At 37.7% G+C, this 12,425-nt stretch overlaps 1 protein-coding gene across 3 annotated transcripts in view; it reads left to right on the top strand.

Moving 5' to 3' along the window:
* The first annotated feature begins 1,553 nt into the window (after positions 1-1,553).
* The window catches only part of LOC140751808 (uncharacterized), a 79,518-nt gene continuing 68,646 nt past the window's right edge, over positions 1,554-12,425 (top strand). Inside the window, exons 1-2 of one of the 3 annotated variants that reach the window (XM_073085861.1) lie at positions 1,554-1,749; positions 2,042-2,122. The gene's annotated coding sequence lies outside the window, so the exon portion shown is untranslated. Of the gene's footprint in view, positions 2,123-8,283; positions 8,454-12,425 lie in introns of those variants that run through there. The other 2 variants (XM_073085860.1, XM_073085859.1) reach the window with 2 other exon arrangements.

Below are 12,425 nucleotides of genomic sequence, written 5' to 3'. Positions count from 1 at the left end.
ACCCGAGCACCGTCATCCCGGCCGCCGATATTTCGAGTACATCGGCGTAATAGCTAGAACGGCACTGAGATTTTGGCGGGGCGATGTGCCGGCAATGTAAAACACGTTGAAACTTGTCCATGCACTGCCGTCACACGCGTGACAGCAGGAACAATATAAGCCTCCGATATCGGTCGGTAACAGCGTAAGAGCGTTTTCAGATTATCCGATCCGATATCGGTGTCGGACGACGATAGCCGACATCCGATAGCCGACACCATGTGCTATTTTCACATATTTCCGACAAAATCGTTCCGATACGGCCATTTGCTCGATAGCTTAGTGCGGACAGGTCATCATGGCAGACTATAATAGAAAACTTTATTTGCTGTATCTCTTATATTTGAGACGCAAAAAAAGATCTGTTCACAGACAGTATTGGATACATACTTAAATACCAGTCTTTTTTTTTCTCATCTTGATTTAAAACTTCATATCCCTCTTCAAGGTATTCACAAACTTCTCGCCAATTATTGTCTCGGAGTATTTTATTTTTATATTCCTCGTGAGTTTTATCCCACAAGCATGGTTTAGATTCTACCAGTTCAATTAATGTAATTATATCGTATTTAAATGATGACGACGCCATGATGACAACCAAACTAGTAAACAAGCTCAAAATGGCCGCCGCGCATCGGGCTCTACGCACACAGAGACAATTTAGATACACGTAGAGCACACATACAAACATTATCGCCCGACGGCTCACGGGCGTCCGATGGTGTCGCCGGCATATCGCTGTCGGCTCCGATATCCGATATCGGAACGGACAATGTGAAAGGCAGGTACATGTTTCATACATTTTACTTACCCCGATATCGTATCGGCGTCCGATACCGATATCGGATCGGATAATGTGAAAACGTTCTAAGAGCGTTTTCAGATTATCCGATCCGATATCGGTGTCGGACGACGATAGCCGACATCCGATAGCCGACACCATGTGCTATTTTCACATATTTCCGACAAAATCGTTCCGATACGGCCATTTGCTCGATAGCTTAGTGCGGACAGGTCATCATGGCAGACTATAATAGAAAACTTTATTTGCTGTATCTCTTATATTTGAGACGCAAAAAAAGATCTGTTCACAGACAGTATTGGATACATCCTATTGTGGATTTATCCCACAAGCATGGTTTAGATTCTACCAGTTCAATTAATGTAATTATATCGTATTTAAATGATGACGACGCCATGATGACAACCAAACTAGTAAACAAGCTCAAAATGGCCGCCGCGCATCGGGCTCTACGCACACAGAGACAATTTAGATACACGTAGAGCACACATACAAACATTATCGCCCGACGGCTCACGGGCGTTCGATGGTGTCGCCAGCATATCGCTGTCGGCTCCGATATCCGATATCGGAACGGACAATGTGAAAGGCAGGTACATGTTTCATACATTTTACTTACCCCGATATCGTATCGGCGTCCGATACCGATATCGGATCGGATAATGTGAAAACGCTCTAATAGTTACAAATTAAACAATAAACATTCCAAAAAAAGTAAACCAACATTACCACGCGCCATAGCTAAATATAACGCCTTTTAACCATTAATTTTATTTGTCATTCATCATTATTTTGTGTTAATCACGTGACAGCGCTTCGTTGGGTCATCCCTGTGAAGTGTATTCACGCGTGATATGGGGAAGTGAAGTGTAAATGATGGCTGACAGGCACGCCTTTTCTCTGTTTCGGTAATTTTATTTTATATTTCTTTATGGATTGGCTTAGTTTTTGATTTTTAAATTACGACCCGTGTAGCGGTGCTTACATCATACCGGTTGATGTACAATGGGTTTCGGGTTCTATTCCAGACGGATAATTAAGTAATGAATTGAGATTTCTCGAGTCTCAGTGTTTGTGTATTCCACCCTGTACAATTCAGTGATGGTAGTAGTAGAACCTTTCATGCTTTTGACTCCTGGAGGCACCGCCATCACTTGTTTCTGCCTAATACTGTCATTGTTATGTGATATTGTGTTCCAGTGGTAACGTGTGGTAGGTGAACGGGCGTGGTAAGGAAGACAACAAGAAGACCGACACATTTACATGTGTGGTTGATACCAGGTAAGACTCTAATTTTGTCTGGGTTTAATTAAACATGTCCAATCGGTGCCATTTACCATTTACCGCCACACCTATTTCTGCCTCATAATATGTTAAGCGCTGCTGTGTTCGAAGGTTTGAAGGGTGCGGTATGTGGGACATACTTTCCCAAGGCGTACCAGCTTAGTCCTCAGGGGAAGCAGCCGTGGCTGACCTCAGGTACGAATATCTAATCACCATTACAGATTACAGATGTCCATGGGCGGCAGTAGCCACTTACTAACTTTTAAGGTGAAATTCATGGTTGTCTGCTACTCCGATATTATTAAAAAAATGTGGAATATACATTCGTTTCTTACTTCAATAGTACAAAAGTTGTTCTAATAGGGTCCCAAGTCCATTATTTTCAAGTCACACGGTACACGATGTCAATAACACACAGGGCAATGTGAAGCTTTAATGATTAAATCTTTAATTCAATTATCTTCATTATGCTCTGACGCCGCTTGCCACGTTTTGTTACGCAATGTTCACTACCAGCGATGAAGCGATAAGCGATTATATTTTGAGTGATGAAATATTTAATAATTGTTAATGATAAAGTAAGACAAGTGGTAGTTTCAGTAAGGTTCAGTCGGGAGGTTCCACCGCAAAATATTTTTTTAGTGTGAAGCAGTTTTGCGTACCGGTGGAAGTGTGTGGATATCGTAGCGGATATCCCACCCTTATTTACCACTTACGTGTACGTATGGTTCTAAACAAGTACATATTTAGAGCACATTACTTTTTGTATCGATAATTTGAGTTAACATTTATTTCTTCAGACTGCCATTGCCAATGGTCACCTTTATAGCATAAAAATCGAATCTCGAAATAGGTAGTAATGATTTTGATACTATGCATCACATTTATGTATTTGGAATCTCAACACTTGATATGAATACGGACATATTGCATTTGGATTGTATTGTAGATGTATTTACTTTGTGCCTTACCAATAAATGATCAGAAGTTTAATTCAATGTAATCTTTTGTGGAATATACAAGTAACAAACCAGCATGCAGTCACCTAATGGTAAGTGGCTACTGCTGTCCATGGACATCTGAATCAATCCCAAGTGAGATTAGAATTCTACCTGAGGTTATCTACAGATGCGTTACTATAAGTATATCTTCTTTACCAGATATTTAACAACATAACACAGTAACGGTTAACACTGTTATAATTATGCATAAATTTGTGTTACGAAAGTAAAACAGCAATGATAACCTAGTGGTTAAGCAACTCGGCCTCGCGATCGAGGGGTCCGAGGTTCAAATCCCAAGCACGCACTTCTGATTTTTCAAAGCTTGCCTTTATCACTTGCTTAAACGGAGAAGGAAAACATAGTGAGGAAAGCTGTATACCTGAGAAATCTTCAGAGGTACGTTAAGTCTACTAATTACCTAGGCCAGGGCGGTGAACTAAGGCCTTATCCTTCTCATTCTGAGAGGAGACCCGTGCCCAGCACTGTCCCATTACTGTCCAGTTGGACAGTTGGAGTGTCAGGTTGGCTGATGATGATTATGATGATGATGGTATAATAGTGGTGACTTCAGAGTCGAATCTCAAAGGGTTAAAACTTCTCAAAATGTCGTTTATACTATGACATGTAAACGAATTAATTCGTCGATAGTATGACAGGTGTCTTACCCCCCATGTTCCACACAGAGCGAGTCGCGTTTAAGGCTTACGTCGGTAATTTGGCCGTAGTCAGACACGCCCGATTTTCGTTTCAATTTCGGTTTATATTCTCTTAAAGCCTTTTGAAAGCATTCAACAGACCTAATGGCATCAGAATGCTAATAGACTATTCAAATCAGTTTTCGAACGTGAATTCGCAGGATTTGGGAGGCTAAATAATAAGGGTACTTACCTATAGGATTGAAGTGGATTATGTCACCCAATCGAAATTATTATGTCATTTCAGTTTATAATAGAATATTCTGTACGATAAGTAAATTAGTATTGACTTCGTGGCAATGTAATTGGGGTATAATAAACTTGGTGAAAGTATAAAACATATAATATATTTGTGATTTCAGTGATATATTTTTTTTTTTACAGAATCGTAATTTCATTATCATCATCATCATTATCATAATGTTCAAAGTCGACAAAGCGACGGGTCCTACGTAAACTGGTGCAAGTGCGTTTTCACAACTTTACAGTAGAGCGATTTGAATGTTCTAATGCGTGTAACTTTAACATTATTCACGTATAATGCAGTTTTTTTTTTCAAAAGGATTCAATTATACCATTTTAAAATTTTAACTATGTACGTTGAATAATGTTAAAGTTACACGCATTAGAACATTCAAATCGCTCTACTGTAAAGTTGTGAAAACGCACATGCACCAGTTTACGTAGGACCCGTCGAAAGATAAGCCAATGGTTCATAAAATTGTAAGCCTATTCCAAAACGAAACAGATATATAAAACAGTAATAAATAAAAATAATAAGAGCATGAAAAACGCACGTGATAAATCTCTCCATAGTTTTTAACTGCTGTAACGCCACTGTCATATATTTTTTCGTTCGTATACTTGAAGTTCATACTGCTGTTTGAAGGGTCTGTTAAGACACAAAGTGTTATAAATACTTAAAATGCGTTTAAAATAATTTACAGGTTCAGCAAATTATATGTTACCCAATGTTTTTAGATTACGGGACGATAGTGGGATCACCAATGAAATCCGTACAATAAATTTTATTTTTAAAAAGTTATAAAAACCTATTTTGGTATTCTTCGCAGAAAACTCTTTTATTAGATACCCATACCATGGGATGCATAAATAATAGTCTGTCTGCCCTCCATATTGAATTTTGAATGACGTCACTAAGCGAGCCATGCATACATGCAAACCAAATGTGTATGCAAAATTTCATGTCAATTTGTTGGGGTTAAACGGTTTAAAATTCAACTGCAAGATAAAGTTGCAACTAAAAGTTTTAAAGGTGGTAGATCCCTTTGTGGTTTGACTCCGGCGCCACCACCGCCACACCTATTTCTATCTGATGACATCAGTGTTAAGCGCTGCTGTATTTGAAGTTTGGATTTGAAGGAAAGATACTTTTCCGAGGCGTCCCAGTTTAGTCCTCAGGTGTAGCGGCGTATCTGTGTATCGACTTCAGGTAGGAATTTAATCTTGTGTGGTCATAAATGTTCATGCCATCAGGTGGACTGCATGCTCGTCTGCTACTCTTATATTATAAAAAAAAGAATTATTATATTATAAAACTGCTATTACAATATTATAAAAAAGAAGGGGTTTTTTACAAAATTTTATTTAACTTGCCTTGATAGTATGTGCGAGTCATTTATTAAAAGTATTCATTTTTTAAAGTGCTAAGACCTTATTATCTAATAAATTATAACTTGATTATGATCTGTAATCGGTTTAACGATACGAATAATTATGGTAATTTTCCTCAGTCGCTTCTTCAATCTACATAATCAGTAATATATTTACATAAGAAATATTACAGTTCATTTTCACTTACTTATTTCAGTGTACTTCAAATCATTAAACCAGCTCATCTCATCTATAAATAAATAAACTAAAATAAAACAGGGGTTTTACCTGAAGTCGCACATAGATTCGTTACCGCTCTAGAGGTCTAAAATAAACGCTTTCTACACTCACAGCCCCACACTAGGATTCCCTGTGTCGTGGGTGCCATGGACACACACATAGACAAATACACAAACCCAGAAACAGAAATCTAAATTCATCATTTAGATATCTGTCTGGCCGGGGATCGAACCCGGGACCCTTTGCGCGTCAGACCGGTATGGCGATCGTTCCACCACGCGGGTCGTCAATATGGTCGTCATGGTCGTCGTCTTACATTTAATTCATAAGGTTGTCAGCTAAGTATACTACACTTACGTACGTAGAAGCGAGTAACTCAGTTAGGATCGATTTCAGATTACACTTGTTTTATCTGGAGCTACTTTAAGATGTCCTAAGGAACTTCACGTAACATTGATGGACATGGGACAGTAGCACTCATTACATCGCATAATAAAATCATTCCGTTTCAAAAAAGTCAGATAAGGGTAGTAACATACGAGCGACAATGGGTTAAATTATACATGAACGACAGTCCGTGTTGTTGTTTGTCGTCAACGACCGTGATCGGTCGTCAGCCCCTAATGTTCGTCGCGGGATCAGAGGCAGTCGGTCGCACTCACTGTCGACCGTCGGCGACAGTCGTCGATCGTTAGCGTCTATCTTCGACTTGGACTGACGTATGTGTATAAGCTTCTAGACACGTTCGTAACATTTCATAAAAAAAGTACATTAAGCTTCGAAGTCAGCTAAGGAAGGTTACACACGGGCGATGGATTAATATATAGAAGGATAGTTAGTGTCGCTGCTGGTCATAGTTTACATGTCGCTAACGACCGTCCTCCGGTCAGCGGCAGTCGTTTGTAGGGGCTGCCAACGGCTGACAGTCGTCGATCGTCACGACAGTCGTAGGCGTGGACTGACGCTCATACATTAGGTTCCTAACTCCCTAAGTTCGGTGACGTTGCGTGGGCGAGCATATTGTTTTTGCTGAGAGCTTTGCATTGTCACTCAGTATAAATTCAGCACCTGAATTGGAAATTTAGGAGGCATCCGGCCGCGAAAATAGAATGAAAGGTGGCTATACAACGAAACATTGTTTATATAAAGCCTTAATACAGGCATTGTTGTAGTTAATTGTTTATTTGTGCGTTATTTGTATTCGTGAATTGTAGCTTGCTGTAAGTACGCATAATTTAAAGTAGAGTTAAACGTTATTTTCTATGAACTCAAAGTATTTTTTAGTATGAGAAAGGCTAAAAGCTCACACCGGAACGTTTGGTTGATAGAATTTACTCGCCTTTAAGAAAGTTTTCTGGTATGACAAATATTTTTGCGTGACAGTGTTAATCAATTCTATCTGATTTACATGTAAGATAACCATTTTAGTTCTAAAGAAAGGTAACGCATCAGTTCACGTAAAACTTTTGTTTTACATAGAGTTGGTTACAGATGTCGACGGGCAGCAGTGATCACAAACACGACTCAAACAAGAATGTAGTGTACCTGATGGTTATCAGTCTTATAAAACTGGATTCGTTAAATAAATAATTTTTGATGTCAATTTTTTGAAACAATCAAAGTTAAAAATAAATTTAGTGTCCTGATGCAACTGAACCATCAACTTACTAAATTTATTACCCATTACACGTTATTAATTAACAGCTACATTTTACATGAAAACATCACCGCAAAATATATCAGTGAACGTTGCGTTTTAGTGTTAATTATAAAGTAGTGACGAGGTTGAAACACCGCAAACACTATACTAATTAATTGCTTATTACCTCAATCAGTTTATGTAATAGCAATAGGGGATGCATGTGATGTGTACCTAAAGAATACATTAAATAAAAGAGTAATTTTAAGTCAATATGATCAGTAATCATTATTATCGCATGGGACTGAGTTATGGGACGTAGGTCATGCCTATGACGACTTCATTTATTTTTGAAAAATGTTTTATCTGACACATCGAAAGTCAGATTATCAAATGTCTATCTATGTATATCAAATGCAGAAAAGTATTCGGATCATTAGTCTAGAACCGCGAATATGTAGCAAAGATATTCGGCACATCAATAGTTATAAATCTTACAACTTCAAACATGAAGTATGCTTTTATATAACGAAATCGTTATCTATTTTTGCACCATAAAAATTGTACAAAGCTGCTATGTTCTGATTGAACAATAAAGTTAAGCAAAAATGCTATGATGAAGACGGTGAAATAGAGATACTAAGGCCGTTCTAATTTAGTCCTAAGCGACAATAACGTGAACCGACTTCACGAACGTGGAACGAACCCTTTAGTTGGATTCAATATGCACCAACGGCACACCTATTTCGGCCTATTAACAGCAGTGCTAAGCGCTACATACAATAAGCGATGAGTGTGAAAAGTCCCAAGAATTTATCATTAAAGAGTTTTCTAAAATTATTCATTTACGTATCAGGATTATGAGCACAATATAGAGAAAATTTAAAGTAGGTTTATTTACTAATTGACATCCTAAGTCCGGACTAACTTTGTCCGTTCGTAGCTTATAGCTACGAGGCGTAGCGTTTCGTAGACCGTTCATAAAAGCCAGTTCGTAGCCCGTAGACTCAGTAAGCGAGCAGCTTTCGTCCCGAAAGCACGTCGCGGTCCGAGTGACGCCCACTCGTACGTAAATAGTATGTGATAATAAGTATGAAATGTGTTTCTAGTTTTCGTGGGCAACTACAGATACGAAGGTATTTTATACAAATCTTACACTCTTTTATACTTTTAGCAATAGTTGTAGTTAGAAAATTTAGTTGTTTGTTGTGTTTATAATGTGTTTGGCTTTTTTTATTTTTTAATGATTATTAAATGAAAGAAATGTTTTTAGTGTTTTTTAAAAGTATTGTTGATAAGTGTAAATATTTATTTACGCATTTATAGGTAAAATTTCGAATGTTGTAAAGTTAGATAATCCGAATAATTTAAATATAATAATTTTGTATCTTGTGTATATTTTCTTGAAAGTTTAATTACGTTAACATATGTTTGGGATTTTATTAATACTTCGAATGACCATAGGCAGTAATAGATCTTTTTAAGACGACATATAAAAAAATCGTACTTCAAAATTATATTTATTTAAAGGTTAATTTTTAATGAAATTTAAATTATTCATTTTTAAATAAATGTTCTCATTACAATGCCATATAGTACAGTATGCAGTACATACTGAAAGTATGTACACAATATTTACAATAATATTTTACATAGCATACTATGTATTATTTTATTTATTACTGCTGTCACGTTATTTTTATGTAATGGAAGTTATATCTCAACATTGGTTGCCTTAAATAACTAAATATAAATATTTTAAAGACAATCATGTATGCATCATATTCAAAGTCTTGTTTCCCTTTAATAAGCATGAGTTTCTTCTCGCAAACATCATAAATCAGTTTCCACCACGCTATCCCAGTACACGTTAATTATGTGCCAATAAAACAGTATTAACAGAGAATCCTAAGTTATTTTTTTTTTTTTTATATAATATAAGAGTAGCAGACGAGCATGCAGTCCACCTGATGGTAAGTGGCTACTGCCGCCCATGGACATCTATAATCAACCCCAGATAGGATTACATATTCCTACCTGAGGTCGGCCACAGATGCGCCGCTACCCCTGAGGACTAAGCTGGAACGCCTCGAAAAAGTCTATCTCCCTTACCACACCCTTCAAACCGGAACACAGCAGCGCTTAACACTGCTGTTATTAGGTAGAAATAGGTGTTGCGGTGGTGCCGCCGGAGTCGAACCACAAAGGGTTCTACCACCTTTAAGCCACCTTATTATTAAAAGCTGTATAAGGCTAGTGTCACTTACAATTTAATATCCGCGGAAAGCTGGACGAAGAATATATAATTGAGAAGAAGTAGAAAATAAGTTATTTCATTACTTTAACAGGCGAAGAACAGAGTAATTTACTGGAACATCGAGTGCGGTTAACCAATGTCAGTTCAAATTAGAAAGATGAACGAGAATCACATCTGAACATACCGTATAAATGTTTCATAAGTTAAGAAAAAGTAGTGATAGACTAATCTTGTTGTGGCGTAACTCCAGCTCCACAATACATAATTACTCGTATTTATTTATAAGTACTTCAATATGAATATATACATTTTTTAAAAGATGCAAAATTTGAACAAGTATAGAGTTTCTTGCATCGATCCTCCATCCATTAATAAGTAATGAAATACCTTTCGAAGCGGTGGTAAATTGCTTATTGTCAAAAAAGTTCTATATGAATGATTTTGCATAAATTAGATAAAAAAGCAGATATACGAGTAAGTGATATATTTTCTAAGGTTAGAAAACGAGCGAGCAGTCCACCTAATGCTAAGTGGTCTCGGTTGCCCTTGAACACCTTCTACCAAAACGTGGTACTACATGCTAAAAGTTGGTGTGACGTTGGTACCTCCCCGATATTTTGAAAGGTCTCTCATGTTGCAAGTGCAGTGTTATAATTTCTGACTTTTGGATTTTCGAATTTATGTGCCTATTTTAAATTAGTTAACGCTGAAGAAAAACATCGTAAGGAAACTTCAACGGCTGAAAAATCCTAAAAAAGTTGTAAGATCGAATGTAAAGTCCAATCGGTAGTTAGCTAGTAACAAGCTGAAACGAATGGACTATGACTTAAAACTTTCTGACTCTGAAAGTAAGCCCGCGCTCAGTACCCTTACCAGGAGTTTTTACGTTTCGACAAATATGACTGTTTTGGTATTTGTTTACGTATTGGCCCATAGGGTTTCCTAGTTCTGACACAATCCGCTAGGGGCGCTGATTGGAATTTGTATGGGCAAATACGTAAACAAATACCAAAACAGTCATATTTGTCGAAACGTAAAAACTCCTGGTAAGGGTACAGCAGTGGGACAGATACGTTGATGTAGAGTTATCATTCACATATAATTCGAGACTGAGATAGATTTGTTATCTATCCATGCGTTGTTTCTAATGTATTTATTTTTTATTTATAATATAAGAGTAGCAGACGAGCATGCAGTCCACCTGATGGTAAGTGGCTACTGCCGCCCATGGACATCTGTAATCAACCTCAGATAGAATTAGATATTCCTACCCGAGGTCGGCCACAGATGCGCCGCTACCCCTGAGGACTAAGCTGGAACGCCTCGGAAAAGTCTGTCTCCCTTACCACACCCTTCAAACCGGAACAAAGCAGCGCCTAACACTGCTGTTATTAGGTAGAAATAGGTGTGGCGGTGGTGCTGCCGGAGTTGAACCACAAAGGGTTCTACCAACTTCTACATGTTCTCATGTAACTAATTGTTGTCTAAACTATAGTCATAGTTATTGTACGCCACATTACCCATACATTCACACATCTGTAGATTTATTGACGTAACCTAGTCTTGAAATGTCTTTTGAATATTCTCTTGTGTTATAATCTTAAAGATGACATACTTCGCATAGTGTTTGCCATTCCAGCCTGTAAAGGGTTTCGGCCTTGATTCCGGGCTAGTCTTTCTTTTTATGATAAAGAAGACTTCTTTAAGAAGTAGCACACGAGTATTCAGTCTACCTGATAGTTAGTGATTACTGCCTTCTATGTAAATCTATAATCAACTATAGATAATATTAGAGCCGGTTGACGATAGATGCGTTTCCTGAGGACTAAGTTAGAACGTCTCGGATAAGTATGCCTTACCATACAGACCAAGCCGGAAAACAGCGCTTATTACAACTACTATTAGACAGAAAAGTTGTGGCGATGGCACTTCTGTAGTAGAAACAAAAATGGTTCTACCACCTTTCATATATTCATCTGAACGATGTGTTATTTAGACATATTCTGGGCCTGCATTATGTCACATTGTGAATGGTCCAGCTTTCTAGTCTAGGCATCTAAATGATGAATAATGTACTTATTCGGGGTCTAAACTTTATGAATTTGTCTTCGTATTTACCGCACTATATAACAATCATAAATCTTGTGTAGGCCATGAATGTTTTGCGTTTTTAATAGGCGTTTTATATACGCCCACATAACACGAGCGCATAATTATACTGTAGGGTGTAATTATAAATAGCGTTAAGGTGGTAGAACCCTTTGTGGTTCGACTCCGACAGCACAACCACACCTATTTCTGCCTCATAACAGCAGTGTTAGGCGCTGCTGTGTTCTGGTTTGAAGGGTGTGGTAAGGGAGACATATTTTCCCGAGGCGTTCCAACTTAGGCCTCAGGAGTAGCGGCGCCTCTGGTACCAACCTCAGGTAAGAATATCTAATCCTATCTGGGGTTGATTATTGATGGCCATGGCGGGCAGTAGCCACTTACCATCATGTGGACTGCATGCTCGTCTGCTACAGCTATTATAAAGAAATGAAAATATTTTTTAGACTCTTTTCTATACTTTACGATGTAATAACTAGTTTTAAAAGTGATAATTGGCTGTTACATAATTCTGTTCAGTCTTTCAAAAATCAAGCAAAGAGCTTATAAAGCTTCCTAAATTGGCAAATTAATTTATGATGACGTCAGTTACCCTGTTACGTCAAATTGCCTTGTAGCAAAGTATGAAAATGGAACTCGCCTAACTAATTATCAGGTTTGTTTACAACGTTGTATTATTAAATCTATAATTTTCCGCTAATAGAGCTAATAGAGCCTTTTAACCTGGGGGTTCTAGGTTCGATCT

This window comes from Epargyreus clarus, unplaced genomic scaffold, assembly GCF_041222505.1.
Source record: "Epargyreus clarus isolate Ecla_fem2 unplaced genomic scaffold, WU_Ecla_fem_2.2 ptg000023l, whole genome shotgun sequence".
Taxonomy (NCBI): domain Eukaryota; kingdom Metazoa; phylum Arthropoda; class Insecta; order Lepidoptera; family Hesperiidae; genus Epargyreus; species Epargyreus clarus.
The sequence above is the reverse complement of the archived record's forward strand: the minus strand, read 5'-3'. Positions and strand labels throughout refer to the sequence as shown.